This window comes from Microcebus murinus, chromosome 14, assembly GCF_040939455.1.
Source record: "Microcebus murinus isolate Inina chromosome 14, M.murinus_Inina_mat1.0, whole genome shotgun sequence".
NCBI lineage: Eukaryota > Metazoa > Chordata > Mammalia > Primates > Cheirogaleidae > Microcebus > Microcebus murinus.
Genome location: NC_134117.1, coordinates 29745820 through 29768176, shown reverse-complemented (window position 1 = coordinate 29768176; position 22357 = coordinate 29745820).

The window sequence follows — 22357 nt, the reverse complement described above, 5'->3', positions numbered from 1 at the left end:
TTGGCTCAATGGAATTGTCCATGCAGAGATCATGAGATCGTCTTCACTGGAGATACTATAGTTAAACAGCAATAGCCTGAAGCTGAAAACTCCCTTTAAAAGTTCTGTATTTCTGTTTATAGATAGGACAGTGGTACTTTAAGAGTTTGCCATTCTCCTTATTTGCTGGAAAATTAATAAACTTCTCTTTCCTTCTCCTCATTGTCCTCATTCTTCATTCAGCTGCAGGGTAAGTACCAAACGTTTGGTAACACAACCTCAAATTCCTGGGCTCAAGCAATCCTGCTGTCTGAACCTCCCAAGTAGCTGGGACTACAGGCATGCACCAACATGCCCAGATAATTTTTTAATGTTTTGTAGGGATAAGGGGGTGTCTCGCTATGTTGCTCAAGTTGGTTTTGAATTTCTGGTCTCAAGCAATCCTCCTACCTCAGTGTTAGGGTGGAAAAGCCTAATAGGTTCTCACAGTGTGAGTGAAGAAAGATTTCTCACGCAGAGATTAAGATATAAAAGTAAAAAAAAATTGTATCCTTTAGAAGGACAGAGAGAATGAGAGGGAGAGAGAGAGAGAGAAAGAGAGAGAGAGAGAGAAAGAGAGAGAGAGAGAGAGAGAGAAAGGGGAGGGCAAGAGAACAGAGAGACAATGTGGCATCCCAAAGAAAGAGAAGGCAGATGCCAGTAGTGAGGTCAGGTGGCCTGCTGCTTTTAAGGGGATAAAGAGAAAAGTAATAATTGTGGAGTAATGAGCAGGTAGTCACAAGACATCAAATTGTCCTGTCTTTCTTGTTTCTTCTGTTCCTGGAGATTTGTTTATCTATGAAATTTAGTCAGGCCTATCACAGGGTATGTGAGTTTTGACCCAGAGATATGGTTTTGGGTGGGAAACAAAGGCCTGGGGTTTACTGCCCACCTCTGGTCTGGGGGCTCCTCAGGAACACCTTTAGGCTATAGAAACAAATTCTAAAGGCTATGAGCTGGTGTCCTTTATTTCCACTCTTTTCTTTGAATGTTTGTGAAAACAGTCCCAGCAGGTTGCTTGCCAGCAGAGAGAGCAGACAGAGCACTTGTAGGATTGATCTTTAGCTGTTATTAGAAAATTATGAGATATTTTTCTATTATTTCAGCAAGGCTGTCCTTACACTCTGCCTCCCAAATTGCTGTCATTACAGGTGTGAGCCACCGTGCCCAGACCTTCAGTTCTAAATCTGTGTAATTTTCATTCTATGGCAGAAACTTAGTTGCCACATAGCCAATTTCTCTTGTCTCTCAAATAAACAGAACCCAATTTTTTACTGAGTACAATGTAGCCAAAAAAATGACATTGCCCAGCATCTTATGCAGATAGTTATAGCTATTGTAGGATCTGAGAAAGTGATACCCCAAAATAAAGGCCTCAGAGGCAGCTCTCCCTGACCTTCTCTGCCTTCTTGTCTGTGGTCTCTCATTCTCTCCTGTACTAGCCATAAAAACTAGCATCCCTTTTCTCCAAGGCAGGTCATAAAAACCAGAACCCTCTTTCCCTGGAGCCAGCCATAAAACCTAAAAATATCACTCTAACTTCTCCCTAGCCTTATACCCTAGTGTAAAAAGTGGCCATAAAGAAATTGTCCTACCTGCTTTGTTTAATTATAGGCCATAAGATCCTCATTCCAGAGAGGGTCCTGCCTTAAGCCCACAAGGAAGTAATGTTCTACAGAGGCCAAGAAGAATCTAGACAGACAGTCTTTCTGTGTTTCCCCACTGAGGATATTAGCATTAGATCATACCTTTTTTGTCCAATCATATTCCTATGCAGCTGTTCATACTTTGCTGAACCTAAGCATAAAAATGGACAATTTCCCCTGTATCTTTGGGTCTTCATTCTGAAGACTCCTGTGTCATGTAAAACTATGATCAAATAAATTTGTATCCCTTTTCTTCTATTAATCTATCTTATTATCAGCGATTTTCAGTGAAATTTCAGAGGGTAAAGGGGAAGTTTTCCCTTGGCTCTTACAGTTTTGGTGCTGTGAGCAGGATTCCAAAGCTGTTCTGCTCTTCTGGAAGTCACAATGAATGGAACTCAGGACCCGACACGTCAGCAGAAGGGTAAGACATTATTACCAATTTGGCTTCTGGCCTCTTTTTGTGTCTGTGGAATCTGGTAGAGCTGACAGTAATAGTCACTGTCTCATTTTCATTTCCAAAGTCTTGATTAATAGGAAAAAAGGATTTGTGTGACTAGTCTTGGGTATAGTGGCTCTGGTGTGAATATTCATATTGTTTGATTCCTTTCCTCCCAGAAAGAATCTTCTCCCTTGCCTTGGTCTTTCTATGTTGTTCTGTCATAAAGGCAGACACGATAGAGTAGAACAGGGCCGTAAAACCCCCATTAGCCTGCTGTTTGAGCTGTTTGAGCTGGCCCCACCGACTGGTCAGTTTGTAGTTCTGACTAGACCCCTGTCTATAAACTTTGCTATAGGTCCCCCAAATAAAAGATGGATGAGGTTCCCCTCTTACCTTGTTTTATATCCTTAAGAGCTTGACTTGTGAGAACACTCTCTCAGTCTCTGCCATCTGGGGGTCATGAGTTTTGGGTGTTAGGTGGCCAGTCTGAAAATGGCTAGAAACATGTAAGATTTTAAGCAGCATACATTTTGTTCCAAATGTGTCAAGCTCTTAGGAGAATTTGTCTTAATGAGAAGTCCCATCCATAAAGGGCATTTGTTATTTCAACTGTTGTTGCCTGTTTAGGTCTGGGAAAGTCCAATCCCAGGAGGATCTACCTGGTGTCTTGGATCAACAAGTCTGTGATTTATGGCCACCAGAAATTTGTGAATTACTGAAGGCATCATATGCATAAACACTATCTTTAAGCATCTGTTGCAGCAAGAGTGTTTGTAATCTTAATTCTGTTACTAACAGTGAATTTTGGGGGATTATGAGGACTGCTTCCTCTATGCCCTTTCCAGGAACACCTCTTATTTGTATGGTAAAAATGTATTTTAAACCTGGACTTTCTATGAAGAGGCTTATTGGATGGAGTCACTATTGGAATATGTACACCACTGGAAATTCTAATCATTAGTGGCCAAAAGATGGATTGTTTTAAACTAGAAATAAACCTAAATTAAAAAAAAAGATTTTAGAGATCTCTCATTTTAAATAATTGCCTTATTTATATTTATGGGAAGATAAAATTATAAGAAAGACACATAATGGCTAGCCTTAGAAATTCTCTTGACAAAATTAAAGAGCAAAAATATGACCCAAAATAAAATTAAAATCCTTTGTACACTCAAACTGTCTGCTTTGAACTCCCCAAGGGATTTATGAAGAAGGAATTCCACCTTGTGGTCTAGTGGCTAAGATTCTGTGCTTACACAACTGTGGCCTTGGTTTGATTCTATGCCAAGGAACAAGTCCCCACAGATGTAAGCTCTTAGACTTAAGAGAAGAAACATTATAAAAATTGGTTTGATATTTATGTGACTCACAACTTTTTGGGGTACTCATTTGTTATTGATGGACAAGTGTCAAGAAAAACTGACAGCTTTTGACTTCCTATCTTCTTCCATCTGTGAGGTCTGTTAAGTGTTCATTCCCATCACTGTTCGTTGATTAGAGTATCCCAAACCTGAGGATCAAGTCTTTTGCTAACGATGATTATCTTGACCTTTATTCAGAGACAGTCTTTCTTTATCTTGAAGTATGACCAAGCACATTTGTATGAATGTTTTAAATATATTAACCTAAAATGGCACTTGTTTTTATGAAGAAAGAAATTGAAATATTTTTCCCTTTGAGTAACATTATAAACTTGTGATTTTTACAGACTTAAACTGTTCCAATTAATCGTAATTTAAATTGTTTTGTGTTATAGTTGAATTGACAAAAGTTTAGGCTGACTCTTTATCTTTTTAATGGCACCCAACATGTTTGAAAGCATCCTAGTGACCATGTTTTTCTCCCACATTAAACACTCCTCTTTTACTAACTTTAATAATCATATTATATACAATTATACAAAATGATGTTTAAATTATTTAAAATGCAAGCTTAAGATAAAGATAATTTTAAATGTATTAAAATTTTATTTAAGAATATTAGTGAGATAATTTCTACAATGTATTAATATTAGTCATTTATAGTTCATTAGGTATTTAGGAAAAGCCAATATAGTTTATTTTTAGAAGATTATAGAACTCATATAGGAAGAATTGTGTGGTGACAGTATGTCTTTCAATTTATTTTTATTTCAGCTGACTTAAGTGCTGAATCTTAATTTTTAAAGGACTTTAGTTAAATATAAGCATTTTTAACTTCTACAACTTAATAATCTAAGTTCCAAAAGTTGCTTAAGAATTTCAGAAAATATAACCATATTTATATGTAACATGATACAATTAAAAATTGTTATAGAAATAGTATGCTCATAAATTTTAAGTGGAACATTTTTATAGGATATTTTGATTTTATAGTATTAACTCTCCAGTCTGGCTTATTGTTTGACATGGTTTGTAAAAGACACGTTACTTCAATTATAACATTTTAGTGGTTTATCCATTATTACATCACAATTAAAACTCTCAAATACCAATTCACATTGGTTTAAAAATGTTATATATTTAAACCATAATTTTGAAGAATCGCTGGAGTCTAAGTGTAGACTAGATTGAGAGTGTGAAGTTCTTGGGTGTCACAGTTATAGGAGGGTTCCTACCCACTTGCAGACATTTTTTTCCCAGGAACCCTACCAGTATCTGGGGAGGAAGGGAGAATCTGGAGGAAACTCTCTTACCCCTTTCCTGGGTGCTGCCTGAAGGTGGGGAATAGCAGCCACGGTGAAATCCTCCCAAATATGTCTCCCTTGCAGAATGTAAGACTTTTAATCTTCAAGATGGGGTAGACAGACAGGGGCTGAGGGCACAGATAAAGTATCATAGGGGGTTAGGAACCCCACCTAGACCTCTCCCCTTATTCTCATCTAAATTAAATTTAAAAAGCCTTAATCTGTCCTGGGAAAGTCTTCAAGGTCATAGACTGAGGTGAGAACACCAGAACACTGGTGGATAGGACACCTGCTGCAGCAGGGGAAAGAGCGCGAAATGGGGGGTGGGTTAGCTCCATCCTGGAGCAGGAGCAGAAAGAAAAAAAAATTTATCAACTATCTTTATATCCACCCATTCAAATAATTACAGCTATTTTGGCTTTAGGGTATAAATCCAAATTTTTGTATAAATTAAGTTCTAGTAAGTCTATAATTTATTTATTTATAATCTATAATAATGGCACCATTATCACAGAGGTGAAATACATATATATATATTTTTTTTGAGATGGGGTCTTGCTTTATTGCCCAGGCTGGTTTCAAACTACTGAGCTCAAGTCATCTTTCTACCTTAGCCTGCCCAGTAACTCGGAGAACTACAGGCAGAAGCCATCATGCCCAGCTAATTCTTAAAAAGCTGTTTAGAGCTGGGGTCTTGCAGTGTTGCCCAGGCTAATATTGAACTTCTGGGCTCAGTGATCCTCCTGACTCAGCTACCTGAGTAGCTGGCACTACAGGCATGTACCACCATGCCCAACTAATTAAAAAAAAATTTCTTTTAGAGACAGGATCTCACTATGTTGCCCTGTTTGGTCTCAAACTCCTGGCCTCAGGCAATCCTCCTGCTTCAGCCTCCCAAATAACTGGGATTACAGATGCAAGCCACTATGTCTGACTGAAACATACATCTTTCTTAAAAAGTTAAAGTTTGAAAACTTAATTTACCAGTTTTAAAATTGAATTAGTAAGAAATTCCTAAATTAAAAATATTAAAATTTGCCTACTTTAATATGACATATTTTATTATTTAATATTAAATTATCTAAATTTGAAATTGAAATATTAATTTTAGATATTAGTTATGTTAAAGAAGAGGCAGTGATTTATACCTTTCTTTTCAGCTTGGAAACAAGTCAGAAGCTAATTTTTTTTTTTTTTTTAATTTTGGCATATTATGGGGGTACAGATTTTAAGGTTTCAATAAATGCCCATTTCCCCCCTCCCCCCAAAAGTCTGAGTCTCCATCATGACCATCCCCCAGATGGTGCACATCTCACTCATTATGTATGTATATACCCACCCCCCTCCCCCCTCCCACCTCCCCAATACCCTATTACTGTAGTACCTATGTGACCACTTAGGTGCTACTCAGTTAATACCAGTTTTCTAGAGAATATATCTGGTGCTTGTTTTTCCATTCTTGGGATACTTCACTTAGTAGTATGGGTTCCAGCTCTAACCAGGAAAATATAAGATGTGCTATATCACCATTGTTTCTTAGAGCTGAATAGTACTCCATGGTATACATATACCACATTTTATTAATCCATTCTTGGATTGATGGGCACTTGGGCTGTTTCCACAGCCTTGCAATTATGAATTGTGCTGCTATAAACATTCGAGTGCAGGTGTCTTTTTTGTAGAGTGTCACTGGATCTTTTGGGTAGATGCCCAGCAATGGGATTGCTGGATCAAATGGTAGATTCACTTGTATCGCTTTAAGGTATCTCCATATTGCTTTCCACAGAGGTTGAACTAGTTTGCAGTCCCACCAGCAGTGTAGGAGTGTTCCTCTCTCTCCGCAACCACGCCAGCATTTATTGTTTGGAGATTTTTTGATAAAGGCCATTCTCCCTGGGGTTAAGTGATATCTCATTGTAGTTTTGATTTGCATTTCCCTGATGATTAGAGATGTTGAGCATTTCTTCATATGTTTGTTGGCCATTCTTCTGTCTTCTTTAGAAAAATTTCTGTTCAAGTCCTTTGCCCACTTTTTAATGGGGTTATTTGATTTTTTCTTCCTAATTTTCATGAGTTCTAAGTATATCCCAGTTATCAGTCCCTTATCGGATGCATAGGATGCAAAAATTTTCTCCCATTCTGTAGGTTGTCTGTTTACTTTCATGACTATTTCTTTGGCTGTGCAGAAGCTTTGTAGTTTGATCATGTCCCATTTATTTATTTTTGTTGCTGCTGTGATTGCCTTTGGGGACTTCTTCATAAACTCTTTACCCAGGCCGATGTCTAGGAGAGTGTTTCCAACTTTTTCCTCTAGAGTTCTAATAGTTTCATATCTTAGGTTTAAGTCTGTTATCCAGCGTGAGTTGGTTTTTGTGAGAGGTGAGAGGTGTGGGTCCTGTTTTAGCCTTCTACAGGTGGCTATCCAGTTTTCCCAGCACCATTTATTGAAGAGGAATTCTTTTCCCCAGCGTATGTTTTTGTCTGCTTTGTCAAAGATGAGATGGCTATATGAGGATGGTTTTATATCAGGATTCTCACATCTGTTCCACTGGTCAATATTCCTGTTTTTGTGCCAATACCATATTGTTTTAATTACTACAGCTTTGTAGTATAGTTTGATATCTGGCATATTAATGCCTCCCATTTTGTTTTTGTTGCCTAGAATTGCTCTTGATATTCGGGGTCTTCTTTGGTTCCATACGAAGCGTAAAATTATTTTTTCTATATCTGTGAAGAATGCTGATGGGATTTTAATAGGTATTGCATTGAATCTGTAGATCAGTTTGGGTAGTATAGACATTTTGATGATATTGAGTCTGCCGATCCACGAGCATGGTATGGATTTCCATCTGTTTCCATCCTCTGCTATTTCCTTCCTCAGTGTTTCATAGTTCTCCCTGTAGAGGTCTTTTACCTCTTTGGTTAAATATATTCCTAGGTACTTTAATTTCTTTGTTGCTATTGTGAAGGGAATTGAGTCTTTGATTTGGTTCTCAATTAGATTCTTGTTGACGTATATGAATGCCTCTGATTTCTGTGTATTGATTTTGTATCCTGAGACTTTACTAAATTCATTGATCAGTTCCAGGAGTTTCTTGGTTGAATCCTTGGGGTTTTCTAGATACAATATCATATCATCAGCAAACAGTGAAAGTTTGATCTCTTCTGCCCCTATTTGGATACCTTTGATTCCATTTTCCTGTCTGATTGCTGTAGCCAAGACTTCCAGCACTATGTTGAACAGAAGTGGAGATAGTGGGCAGCCTTGTCTGGTTCCAGTTCTAAGTGGGAATGATTTCAATCTTTCCCCATTCAGTATGATGTTGGCTATGGGTCTGTCATATATGGCTTGTATCATTTTTAGGTATGTCCCTTCTATGCCTATTTTCTTAAGTGTTCGTATCATGAAAGGGTGTTGAATTTTGTCAAAAGCTTTTTCTGCATCTATTGAAAGAATCATGTGGTCTTTGTTTTTGCTTCTGTTTATGTGGTGAATTGCATTTATAGATTTACGTATGTTGAACCATCCCTGCATCCCTGGGATGAAGCCCACTTGGTCGTGGTGGATTATTTTTTTGATAAGTGTCTGGATTCGGCTAGCTAAGATTTTGTTGAAAATTTTTGCATCTATATTCATTAGGGATATTGGTCTGTAGTTTTCTTTTTTTGTTGCATCCTTTCCTGGTTTTGGTATCAGAGTAATATTCGCTTCATAAAAGGTGTCTGGGAGGTTTCCGTTCTTCTCGATGTTGTGGAATAGTTTCTGCAAGATAGGTACTAGTTCTTCTTTGTAAGTATGGTAAAATTCAGGTGTGAAGCCATCTGGACCGGGACTTTTCTTTTTAGGGAGATTTTTAATTGCTGTTTCTATTTCAGCTGTTGAGATTGGTCTGTTCAGGGAATCTATTTCTTCCTGGTTGAGCCTAGGGAGGCTGTGTGTTTCTAGAAATTTGTCCATTTCCTCCACATTTTCCAGTTTGTGTGCATAAAGATTTTTGTAGTATTCATAAATTGTATCTTGTATCTCTTTGGGATCAGTTGTGATATCTCCTTTTTTATTCCTGATGGAGCTTATTAGAGATTTCTCTTTTCTGCTTTTCGTTAGCTTAGCCAATGGTGTGTCAATTTTGTTTATTTTTTCAAAGAACCAACTTTTTGTTTTATTAATCTCCTGAATAGCTTTCCTGTTTTCAATTTCGTTTAGTTCTGATTTGATCTTGTTGATTTCACTTCTTCTGCTGGGTTTGGGGTTGGTCTGTTCTTCTTTTGCCAGCTCTTTGAGTCGTTTCATTAGATTGTCTATTTGTGATCTTCTTGTCTTTTGGTTATAGGCATTTATGGAGATAAACTTTCCTCTCAGAACTGCTTTAGCTGTGTCCCAGAGGAGTTGATAACTTGTCTCTCCATTGTCGTTTTCTTCATAGAACTTTTTTATTTCCGTCTTGATTTCTTCATTTACGAAGTAATCATTTAGTAGGAGGTTGTTTAATTTCCACGTTTTTGTGTAGAAATGTGAGTTTCTGTTAGGGTTGATTTCTAGTTTTATTCCACTGTGATCTGAGAAGGTACATGGTATGATTTCTATTTTTTTAAATTTCTTGAGATTTTCTTTGTGTCCTAGGATATGGTCAATCTTAGAGAATGTCCCGTGAGCTGATGAGAAGAACGTATATTCAGTGGATTTTGGGTAGAATGTTCTGTAGATGTCTGTCAGACCCAATTGTTCTAGAGTTTTGTTTAAGTCCATTATTTCTTTATTAATTTTCTGTTTGGAGGATCTGTCTCGTGCCGTCAGTGGGGTGTTGAAATCTCTGGCGATTATGGAGTTGCTATTAATTCATTTGCTTAGCTCCAGTAAGGTTTGCTTTATGAATCTGGGTGCACCTAAGTTGGGTGCATATATATTTAAAATTGTTATCTCTTCTTGTTGGACTGTGCCCTTCACCATTATATAATGACCCTCTTTGTCTTTTACTACTTTTGTTGGTTTAAAAACTAAATCGTCTGAAATTAGAACTGCCACACCAGCCTTCTTTTGGCTTCTATTTGCTTGGAATATTGATCTCCACCCTTTTATTTTTAGTCTATATGCATCCTTGCAGGTTAGATGTGTTTCCTGAAGACAGCATATACTTGGCCTGTATTTTCTTATCCATTCAGCCAGCCTATGTCTCTTGAGTGGAGAGTTTAAGCCATTCACATTTATTGAGAGAACTGATAGGTAAGGTAGATTACTGATCATTCTGTTGGGTTGGATGTTGTTGCTATGATTTCTGTCTTGAGCCATTGTAATATCTGGCCTTTAATATCTTTGGGTTTTGGTTGTTTTTATATTCGTGGGTTATTATTATGATGTTCCATGCATAACGCTGTTTTAAGTACTTCTTGTAGGGCTGGTCTTGTCTTGGTGAATTCTCTGAGCCTTTGCTTGTCTGAGAATGTTTTTATTTCTCCTTCATATACGAAGCTTAGTTTTGCAGGGAATAATATTCTAGGCTGGGCATTGTTTTGTTTCAAAAGAGTGAGAATGGGGCCCCAGTCTCTCCTTGCTTGTAAAGTCTCATTAGAGAAGTCTGATGTTATTTGAATTGGCTTTCCCTTGTATGTTACTTGCTTCTCTTGTCTTACAGCTCTTAGAAGGGCCTCTTTAGTTGATACTTTGGTCAGTCTGATGACTGCATGTCGTGACGTCTTCCTGTTTGTGTTGAATCTCCCAGGGGTCCTCTGAGCTTCTTGAACTTGTATATCAAGATTTTGAGCAAGGCCTGGGAAATATTCCTCTATTATATCTTCAAACAGCTTGTCCAACCCTTGAGTGTTGTCTTCTTCCCCTTCTTGTAACCCTATGACCCTCACATTAGGTTTCTTCACATAATCCCACAGCTCTTGTAGGCTTTGCTCTTTTCTCTTGTTTCTCTGCTCTATTTCTGTGACTGATTTATTTAATTGGAGGGTGTTATCTTCAAGCTCTGAGATTCTTTCTTCTGTTTCATCTACCCTGTTCTTGAGACTTTCCACTGTATTTTGTAGTTCCTTGAATTGATTCTTCATTTCCAGGAGTTCGGTTACACTTTTCTTCAATGTGTCTATTTCTTTTCTCATATCCTGGAGACTTTTTGTGGTTTCTTGGTGTTGGTTATTGAGTTGTTGTTGCAGCTGGGTGAGTGTTCTTATGTTCCACATACGAAATTCCTCTTCTGTCATATTGGTTGCCTGATTTTGGTCGGTGTCCGTTTCTAGGGGGCTGGTGCTCCTCTTTGGGGGTGTGTTTTCTGTTTGGTTCTTCATATTTCCTGAGTTCTTTCGCTGATTTCTTCCCATGTCGATCAGTTGTTGTTTCTTTCCTTAGGTTATTGTGTGGGTATTCACACACCTTGTTTAGTTTCTGAGGCGTTAGGTGGTGCCTGTGGGTGAAATTGGACCACTCCCTGTATATTGAGTCAGTGGGTGCCGTGGAAAGGCTGTGCAAGATGCCGTCCCTGTCAGTAGGTGGCGTTTGCTTGGAGGAACAGGCTATGGTGTTGATTTTGAGTCCTGTTATCAGCTCTCGTTCTGGGCGGAGCTGGGTTGGGTAAGCCTGCCCTCAGGCCGTTAGCAGGGGTCAGAGTTCTGTTCTCTGCTTCCAGGGAAAGCTGTCAGGGCGGGGCTGGAATGGTCCCGCTCAGCCAGAAAGTCTGGGTGTGGGGGTGGGGCTATCTGAGACCTGCAGTCTGCAGCGGGCCTCACTTCTTTCCACCCTCCCCAACTCCGCAGCTACTCCTGGGCCTCTGCCAGCAGGCCAGACCACAAGCCACCAGGCCTCCCCGGACTGTGATGCCGGCGGGGAGGTTCCCTGCACAGGAACGCCACCTGGGTTGGGCGCATGGCCTCCTCCTGGGAGGAGGGTTGCCCTCTAGGACGCCGATCCGCCCCTGGAGGCACACAGACCTCGGTAGGCTGTTCACGTATAACCCTTCTGTGCCCCAGGCAATGCTAGCCCTCGGTGCAGGGGATCTGGTCTGCAGGTCCGACCTCTGGGTCCCAGAGTTCAAACTGAATTCCCACCAGGGAGAGGATTTCCGGTCCTAATTCACCCACAGGGAGCCCAAGCTGGGTCTATGTCTCTCAGCCTCTGAGTCGGCACCGTTTTCCTGGGAACACGGTGCCAGCAGCACCTGGGAGGGCGGGCGGGGTCCCAAACGGGAAGGTCCCGTTCCCTGGAGGTGCCTCCAGCTGGTGGCTGTATTGTCTCTCTGGGCAGCCGCGGGTAGGGTCGGCGGAGGGGAGGGGGAGACAATATGGCGCCTGCCGCGCAGCTCGGGTCCGTGCACACGGAGGTGCCCGGAGGAAGTTGGGAACCTGGTGCCACGTCTGCTACAGGCTCACCGTTGGCAGGCGGCGGCAGTCTCTGGGCTGGTGTCCGCAGGTCTCTCCACCCACTGGGGAGCCCACCAGCAGTCCCGAATGCAGGGGAGGGGAAACAGCAAATCCACCTACCCTTGCCGCTGGTTTCCGGGCTGCTCCGGTGGTCTCAGCCTCCAGTTCTCCTCCGCAGCCTCCTCCCGTGGAGTCTCCCGGGGTCTCAGGTACCCCTCCTTCAGGCCCTTGTCCGCTGTATGCTCGTCTTCTTGCTTCTTTCCTCTAGTTTCTGCTAGAATCTGTCTTTTCTGCAGAGACACTCTGTCTGGCGGTGTTATTCATCCGCCATCTTGCTCCTAGAAGCTAATTTTAAAACCAAACAAAACATTTTTTTTCAGGACTCAGTTTTGGATTATAACTAGTCATTTTTCTCTTTTGGAGGCATATTGCCTTGATAAATGTGCTATACCATGTGTTGCCAATTTGCAGTCTAGCAGCAAAGAAGCTTTTTTTCTTTTCAAAATATTAAAGGGGGTAATCCTAGCACTCTGGGAGGCTGAGGCGGGCGGATTGCTTGAAGTCAGGAGTTCAAAACCAGCCTGAGCAAGAGCGAGACCCCGTCTCTACTATAAATAGAAAGAAATTAATTGGACAACTAATATATATATAAAATTAGCCGGGCATGGTGGCGCATGCCTGTAGTCCCAGCTACTCGGGAGGCTGAGGCAGCAGGATCCCTTGAGCCCAGGAGTTTGAGGTTGCTGTGAGCTAGGCTGACACCACGGCACTCACTCTAGCCTGGGCAACAAGCGAGACTCTGTCTCAAAAAACAACAACAACAACAACAACAAAATATTAAAGGGGCACAAAAGTTTTTGTTACTTGGATATACTCTATAATGCTGAAGTCAGGGCTTTCAGTGTGCCCACCATCAGGACAGTGTTTAGGTTTTTATCCCTCAGCCTCCTTCCACCATCCCCCTTTCTTCATTTCCAATGTCCTTTATATCTTTTTGTGCTCATGTGTGCACTCATTTAGCTCACTTAGTGAGAACATGTGGTGTTTATTTTTCCATTCCTTATTAGATACTTCACTTAGGATAATGGTCTCCAGTTCCATCCCAGTTGCTGCGAATAACATTGTTTCGTTCCTTTTTATGGCTGAGTAGTACTCCATGGCAAGAGAATGTGTGTGTGTGTATACACACATGCCACATTTTCTTTTTCCGCTCAGGTATTGATGGGCACTTAGGTTGATTCCATATCTTTGCAATTGTGAATTGTACTGTGATAAACATTTGAGTGCATGTGTCTTTTTGATAAAAAAGACATGTGTCTTTGCCTTTGGCTAAAAACCCAGTAGGTCTACTTTTAGCTCTTTGGGTAATGTCCATACTGTTTTCCATAGAGGTTATACTAATTTGCAGCCCCACAAACAGGGTATTAGTGTACATTTCTTTCTGCATCCATGCCAGCATCTGTTGTTTTTTGACTTTTTTATTTGAGACAGAGTCTCGCTTTGTTGCCCAGGCTAGAGTGAGTGCCGTGGTTTCAGCCTAGCTCACAGCAACCTCAAATTCGTGGGCTCAAGCAATCCTAGTGCTTCAGCCTCCCGAGTAGCTGGGACTACAGGCATGCGCCACCATGCCCGGCTAATTTTTTCTATATATATTAGTTGGCCAATTAATTTGTTTTTATTTTTAGTAGAGACGGGATCTCGCTCTTGCTCAGGCTAGTTTCGAACTCCTGACCTCGAGCAATCCACCCACCTTGGCCTCCCAGAGTGCTAGGATTACAAGCGTGAGCCACTGCACCCAGCCTGGACTTTTTAATAATGGCTATTCTGACAAGGGGTTTTAATTTGTGGTTTTAATTTGCATTTCCCTGAAGATTAGTGATATTGAACATTTTTTCATTTGTCTTTTGGCCATTTGTCTATCTTTGAAAAAAATTATGTTCATTTCTTTTGCCCACTTTTTGATGGTATTTTTTGTTTCTTTATTGCTGATTTGAGTTCTTTGTAGATTCTATAGATTAGTCCTTTGTTGGATGTATAGTTTGTGCATATTTCTCCCATTCTGTAGGTTGCCTGTTTACTCTATTAATTATTTCCTGTGCAGAAGCTTTCTAATTTAATTAAGTTCCATTTGTTTTTACTGATGTATTTGCCTTTGGGGTCTCAGTCACAAATTCTTTGCCTAGGCCTATGTTTAGAAGAGTTTTTCCTGTGTTTTCTTCTAGAATTCTTATGGTTACATGCCTTACATTTAAGCCTTTATATGATGAGAGATATGGGTCTTGTTTCATTCTTCTACATGTGGCTATCCAATTTTCCCAGCACCATTTATTTCTCCAGTGTATGTTTTTGTCTGCTTTGTCAAAAATCAGTTGGTTGTAGGTAGATGGTTTTATTTCTGGGTTCTCTATTCTGTTCCATTGGTCTATATTGCTACTTTTATACTAATACTATGCTGTTTTGGTTACTATAGCCTTGTAGTATAATTTGATTCAGGTAATGTGATGCTTCCAGGTTTGGTCTTTTTGCTTAAGAGTGAAGAAGCTATTTTTTTTCTGAATTTAAGAATTATGTTGAAAAATAGAATGAGTAGTTTAAAATACTTTATGGTATTTTATATGTTATACCTAATAGAACCCATCTTGAAACTAAGTTTACAGTCTCTTAATCTTTGCACTAACATTTAATTTAATTTATTTATTTGTGTATTACTTTACTTCAGGGCAGTAATATATTTATCATTTATTTATTTTCTTTTTCTTTTTTTTTTGGAAACAGAGTCTCGCTTTGTTGCCCAGGCTAGAGTGAGTGCCGTGGCATCAGCCTAGCTCACAGCAACCTCAAACTCCTGGGCTCAAGCAATCCTTCTGCCTCAGCCTCCCGAGTAGCTGGGACTACAGGCATGCGCCACCATGCCCGGCTAATTTTTTCTATATATATTAGTTGTCCAATTAATTTCTTTCTATTTATAGTAGAGACGGTGTCTCGCTCTTGCTCAGGTTGGTTTCGAACTCCTGACCTTGAGCAATCCGCCCGCCTCGGCCTCCCAGAGAGCTCGGATTACAGGAGTGAGCCACTGCACCCGGCCTATCATTTATTTTTAAAACAAATATTTTTAAAATTATTCTTTAAGAATATTCAATCTTTGTAAAACCCAAATGGCAGTAACAATTTAAGAAATAGGTTAACTCATACATTATTAAAAGAATATTTTCAGATCTACTTTCTTATGTCTGTAAGAACCTACATTCTGGGTACTGCCTTACTGTTTCAGTAAGCCTTGGGACTGCTTCCCAAAAGGAAGAAAGGAAAAAGAGGAAAAGAATTATTTAGTTTTCATTGGCGAGAGTTATTCCCTTAGCCTATCCCTGGAATCTGAGAACATTATAGTTTTTATATTTGTGTAAACATTGAAATTATGAAATTTATGACCTTGTGTAAATAAAAGGTTTATGCAGTCATTCTTGTTATAACTTTTTGATTTCTTCACAGTATTTATTTTTTGTGTGCATTACTTAAGTAAGAGTCATTTCAGATGAATGAGTCATACTCTTTGTCTATTTTTCCTTTTAATTCTGTCATTATTTGCTTTATGTATTTTGGGGCTCTATTGATAGGTGTCATATGTTTATAATTGTTATATTTTCCAGATATATTAACCCTTTCATTATTATTAGATGTCCTTCCTTGTATCTGTTAATATTCCTTGTTGTAAAGTCTATTTTGTCTGATAATTTGTATAGCAATTCCAGCTCTTTCATGGAGGCTGTTTGCCTGGTATTCAACCTATTTGTATATTTGAATCTAATGTAACAAATAGTTAGATCTTGTTTTTTTTTTTATACAGCCTGACAGTTTTTGTCTTTTGCTTGAAGTGTTTGTTTAGTTCATTCACATTCAATATAATTATTGGTATATTTGGATTTGTCTATTTTTCTATTCGTTTTGTATGTCTTATGTCTTGTTTTGTTCCTCTGTTCCTTTTTTATTGCCTTGTTTTGTTTTAAATCAATATTTTAATTCATTTATTGATAAATAATTCACAAACCATAAAATTCACCCTTTAAAATGTATAATTTAATGGTTTTTAGTATATTTACAGAGTTGTAAAATCATTACTGTCATATTTCAGAGCATTTTAATCACTCCAAAAATAAATCCTATATTCATAAGCAGTTACTCCCTATTCCCCTCTCCCCTTTCAACCAATACATTTTAAAGTATATTTTTAAAGTTAATTTTTCCATAGTTGCTTTAGAGATTATGATATGCATCTTTAATTTATCAAATCTGCTTCAGGTTAATGGTGATTTACATGTGATAAAATAGAGCAACTTTGTACCACTATGGCTCCTTTGCTTTTGTGTTGGGAGAGGCAGTCCTCAGGGTTCCTAATTGTTCCTGCATTGCTATGGTTTGTCTTCACCAAAACTCATGTTGAGGCTTGGCTCCTAATATAACGGTTGTGAGAAGTGGTGAGTCAGGAGGGATCTGCTCTCATGAAGGGATTAATGCTGTCTTATGGGAGTGAGTTTATTCATCTTCTGATACTGAGCAGTTTCTGTATTTAGTCATAGTCAACTAAGTTGGTCAAGATGACTATAATGTGATACTGTGTTCACTGCTTGAGGAGAGAGAGAGGAAAAGTGGTTTTGCTGCTTGCTCAAGAATCATTGGGCCCTTTGCCCTGGGTTCCTGTCCTGTAAATCAACTTACAAAACAATGGCTTTTATTTAACCAAGACTTTAATTTTTTTTTTTTTTTTGAGACAGAGTCTCGCTTTGTTGCCCAGGCTAGAGTGAGTGCCATGGCGTCAGCCTAGCTCACAGCAACCTCAAACTCCTGGGCTCAAGCAATCCTGCTGCCTCAGCCTCCCCAGTAGCTGGGACTATACAGGCATGCACCACCATGCCCGGCTAATTTTTTCTATATATATTAGTTGGCCAATTAATTTCTTTCTATTTATAGTAGAGACGGGGAAGACTTTAATTTTTGAACATATTTATAATAACTTTTTGAAATCTCTACTAAATCCAATATTTGGCTCTAGTCAGAGTCTTATACTGACTTCTGTGTAAATAAATTATTTAAGTATCCTTTCTATCCAAAAAATTATTTTAGTCTTAATACAAGTTTATTGTGGTTTTAGTTAATATAAATTGGAGCAATCTTTAACACGCTTGGGACTATAACTTACTTAGGCTATCTAACTATTGAATTTATTTCATATCACAGTTGACCCTTGAACAATGTGGGAGCTAGGGGTGCCATCCCCTTTTACAGTCAAATATTTGCACGTAACTGTTTTCTTCCCTCAAACTTAACTATTGTAGTTTACGGTTGACTAGGGCCTTACAATAACATAAACAGTTAATTAACACCTATTTTGTATGTTATATGCATTATATACTGTATTCTTACAATAAGGTAAGCCAGAGAAAAAGAAAATATTACTAATGTCAACAGAAAAGAAGCCAAACTCTGTAAAATAACGTTAAGAGGTTTATTCTGAGCCAAATTTGAGGAACATGACCCAAAGTCACACCCAAGAAGCCTTGAGCAAGTGGACTTACTGTGGTTGGGTTACAGTTTGGTTTTATATAATACATTTCAGGGACGGGGATTACAGGTAAAGTCATAAATCAATAAATAGAAGGCATACATTGGTTTGGCCTAAAAAGGTGGGCCATCTGGAAGCAGGGCTTAGAGGTTATAGGTGCGTGTAGACTCTTTGACATGTAATTGGTTAAATACATGAAGCTTTTGTCTAAAGGCTTGGGATGTCTTAAGAGAAGGAGGTCTGTTAATCAGAGACAAGCTACTGGACATATTTGTTGTATAAATTGAGGACCTGCATATTTGTTTTACGTAGCCTTAGGCCTGTTAATGAGTTACAAAGGATATCTCTAAGAAGGGAGAGGGGCATGATGAGGTATGTATGATGTCCCTCCTCGTGGCAGGCAATTTAGTGTTAGGATATCCACTTTGCCAGGAGGGGGTACATTCAGTAAGCCAGTGAGGCAGATGGCTTAAGATTTTTTTTTTAGTTCACACTAAGAAAATGAGGAAGACAAATACATTTACAGAACTATACTGTATTTATTGATACTGTAAGTTTACATTGTCTGTTTATAAGATGAATCATCTATCTGAAATGGCAGGCAATCACAGCTGCAGATCTCAAAGTATGGTACATATCAAGCAATTCACCTTTTCCTTATAATGTCATGAATTTTCTCTGTTTTTTGGGAGTACTTCTAGTATCACCAATGGCACTTTGTATGTCCCATGTTGTTATTTAAGGTGTACATTATTGCACTAAACATGATGAAAAATATGTGAGAACCATGAGAAATCAGTTTTTACTATGACACAATTTACTGGAGAGATGAACTATTCATGCAGACATTAGCATCACATAGCGTTTTAAGCAAATACTCATAACACTTTTGAGTTCATCACAATAGCAACAGGAGGTGGCTGTGAAAGTATTATGGTAATACAGTATGTTCTACAATTAGTTTTATGCAGTTATGATTTAATACTATATCTTTACATTTGCTTACATTTCTATAGACTGCGAATAGCACCACATATGGTCTATAAGTGTTTATGTGCATAAATCTTGATAAATTTTAACTTTTTATAATAGATTTGTATATATTTTATGGTAGCATATGATAGTATACCATACCAAATAAACTAGTATCTACAGAAATTTTATGCATTCATAACATATCTTTTTCTCAGTTTTTTGGATATTTCTAAGGCTACATGTTGTGTCTGTAAGTTTTTTCAAATTGTCACAAATCTCCAAAAAAAATCTTTTCAATGTATTCATTTTTAAAAGTCTGCAAATAAGTGGACTCTCAAAGTACAAATCCATGTTATTTAAGGATCAAATGTACTTGAATTCTCTCCAATCTTTTCCTTCTTTTTAAACGCATCAAATATTCTAACATTTTATTTTTTTTTCCTCCCCCTATTCTAACATTTTAAATGGAGTTCCTACAACAATTATGTTCAGAGAAACACTGTATAAACCATGAAAATTACTTTATGGAAAATGGCTTATCACTTCATAGTGTTACTGAAAACTTGGCCACTTGTCCATGAGACCAAATCAGAAGAACAAGGATAAGTGGTTCAGGAAGGAAGTAAAGAGCCTTTACTTTGCAAAGGAAGAAAAATGGTAGACCTTCTCTTCTCAAAATCCCAAATTTCCTGAACATAGGCAGAAATACAGAGCTTTTAAAGGGAGGGTTCTTAGCTTTAGGCAATTACTGCAATTAACTGTTCTAATCTCCCATCTCTGTCAAAGACAAAGCATGTGAACTCCCCAGCAGCCCACCTGGGGGAGTTGGCACCACCTGGGAGTTTTAACAAAAGATTTAACTTGCCTCAGGGATGCAGGCCAGGCTGCAGTTCCCAAAAGAGTGGGGGAAGTTTTAAAGAGGCAGAAAATCTTTTTTATTTTTTGTTTCCAGGCCATTCCCTGTTACAATAGAGATTTTTAAAAAGTGGTTTCCTTTAACCTTACTGGCAAGGGGGCTCATGCAAAAGCTTTCTTTCCTGGAGTACTCAGTCCTGAGCTGCCATATCCGTTATGCTTCTTACCAAAGTTCAGGAGGGCAACGTCTGTTTCCTCAAGATGGTGTGTTAATGGGGTGTTGCAGTATTCCTGATATGAAGCAAAGAAATAACAGCTAGAAAACTAATTAAAATAGAGTAGACTTGCTTTAAGGAAAAGGGCAAAGCCCTTTCCTTCCCTGAACTTTTAAATCTTCCTGCTTCCACCCACTGCAAAAACTCAAAACAATAGACTCAGCAATAAGAATGGCATTCTTTATGTTCACTCTTATCAAATTTCTTATTTTGTTTCCTTAATGACTTTAAATCTCCACTTCTGTCTACCTTGTTGTGGGTGAATAAGAACTAACAAATTCCTATTTTGCCAATGGAGGTACATTTAAAAACAAACAATCTCCCCTCCCCTAAACTTCCTTTTTGAAAACTTTATTCCAGTCAAATACATGACTTTATACTAAGTAGGATCTCAAGACAATAACAGCGTGATAGCCTTAAAGGATATATTGCCTTTTGCTTCATGAATTTCTCTAAATTAGTGATGTGAACTAAAGTAACTTTTTTTTTTGAGACAGAGTCTCGCTTTGTTGCCCAGGCTAGAGTGAGTGCCGTGGCGTCAGCCTAGCTCACAGCAACCTCAAACTCCTGGGCTCGAGTGATCCTTCTGCCTCAGCCTCCCGGGTAGCTGGGACTACAGGCATGCGCCACCATGCCCGGCTAATTTTTTTTTTTATATATATATCAGTTGGCCAATTAATTTCTTTCTATTTATAGTAGAGACAGGGTCTTGCTCAGGCTGGTTTTGAACTCCTGACCTTGAGCAATCCGCCCGCCTCGGCCTCCCAAGAGCTAGGATTACAGGCGTGAGCCACAGCGCCCGGCCTAAAGTAACATTTTAAGGCTCACCCCTTACCGGCTGACTAAATGGACCCCCCTCATGGCCAAAGGAATATTCTAAAACTAAATTGCCTATCAAGAGGAAGGAGGTCCGACCACCTATCATGCCCCCCTCCCTTCTTGGGGACATTCTTTGCAACCCATTAACAGGCCTATTTGCAAGACAAACCTGTAGGTCCTCAATTTACACCACAAATGTATGTCTAGTGGCTGATCTCTGATAACAGCTCCTTATGTTGAAACATTCCAAGCCTTTAGACAAAGCTTCATGTCTTTAACCAATTACAAGCCAAAGAATCTTTAAACCCACCTATAACCTGTAGGCCCTTCGCTTTAAAATGGCCCACCTTTTCGGGCCAAACCAATGTATGCCTCCCACGTATTGATTTATGACTTTACCTGTAACCCCTATCTCCCTGAAATGTATAAAACCAAATTGTAACCCAGTCACATTGAGTCCATTTGCTCAAGGCCTCTTGGGAGTGGCTCCTGGTCATGGTCCTCAAATTTGGCTCAAAATAAATCTCTTTAAAATTATTTTACAGAGTTTGGTTTTTTTCCGTTGACAGTGATATCCTGATTCCTGATTTATAACAAGTCAGAAACATTGAAATCTCCAATTAGGAACAATATTAGTAATTTTACTTATTGACTGGATTTGGTTATTACACACAGAAGATATTCTTCCTGGTATTTCTTCCTATAATCTAACAATGCCTCCACCATTTGACTTATATTTCTATATTAAAGGGGAAATGAAAAGAGGACAAAGAATCATGGCATAATTACTGGGTCATCAGAAATGTTAAAGCATTTAAAGACAAAAGAGGAAGTGATTGAATGAGTAAACCACACTAAAAAATAAAAGGAAATAAGCAGAGAAAAAGAACCTATGGCTATTTATTAGAAACTGATATATAATTAGAATGTAGTTTTTTTTTTGGTGGGGAATTAGTGAAAAGAAAACAATTGTAAATGATTTGTGATTGTAAATATATGTTATTTGTTTATTCCCATTCTTATTTAGAAAAAGATATGTAGTGGTAAATATTTATGTAAATGTCTCCTAATTGAAAAACATAGTGAAACAAAATAGTGATATTTCTTTTGTGAATATGTTTAACGATGGAATTGCTTCTTATCTGTCTGTATCAGTGAAGATATACTAACACTCCACACTTGAATAACCTTTGTAATTACATAGCATTTTTCCATTCTTTCAATTTTCATCATAGCTTTATTAGGTCACTAGGACTGCGTCCTACTGGAAACAGCCTGAACTGTTAAGGACTGGCTTAAAATGGCATCATTAATAATTGTCAGAACTAGAATCCAAGTTTTCTTTCATTTAGGAATTCTGTTTAACTGCTTAGACACTTAGGTTCTGAAAGGCCCAAACTAGCCTAAAGGCCCAAACTAGCCTAACCAGCTTTTCGCTTCTGTAACTATGCTTGCTCTTAGGTAATTAAGACCCCTACCCCTCCCTTTTTCTTTCTTTTTTTCTTTTTTCCCCGTAAGTATCGGTTGCAAGTTCTCCGAATTGGGTAGTGGTCGTGCAACTGGTTGTGCAAGATGGAGCTACTGGAATTTCCCCACCCTAAACTTCCTGGCCACCTGCGTGTGGTCTCGCCCCATAAAAGCCCTAAGCTTGAGAGCTTCGTCGCGGCAGCTTCCCCATCTCGGTGGTGCTGCTAGCCCCTGCGCTGCGCTGGAAATAAATCCTCTTGCTCTCTTGCATCAAGCCTCTGG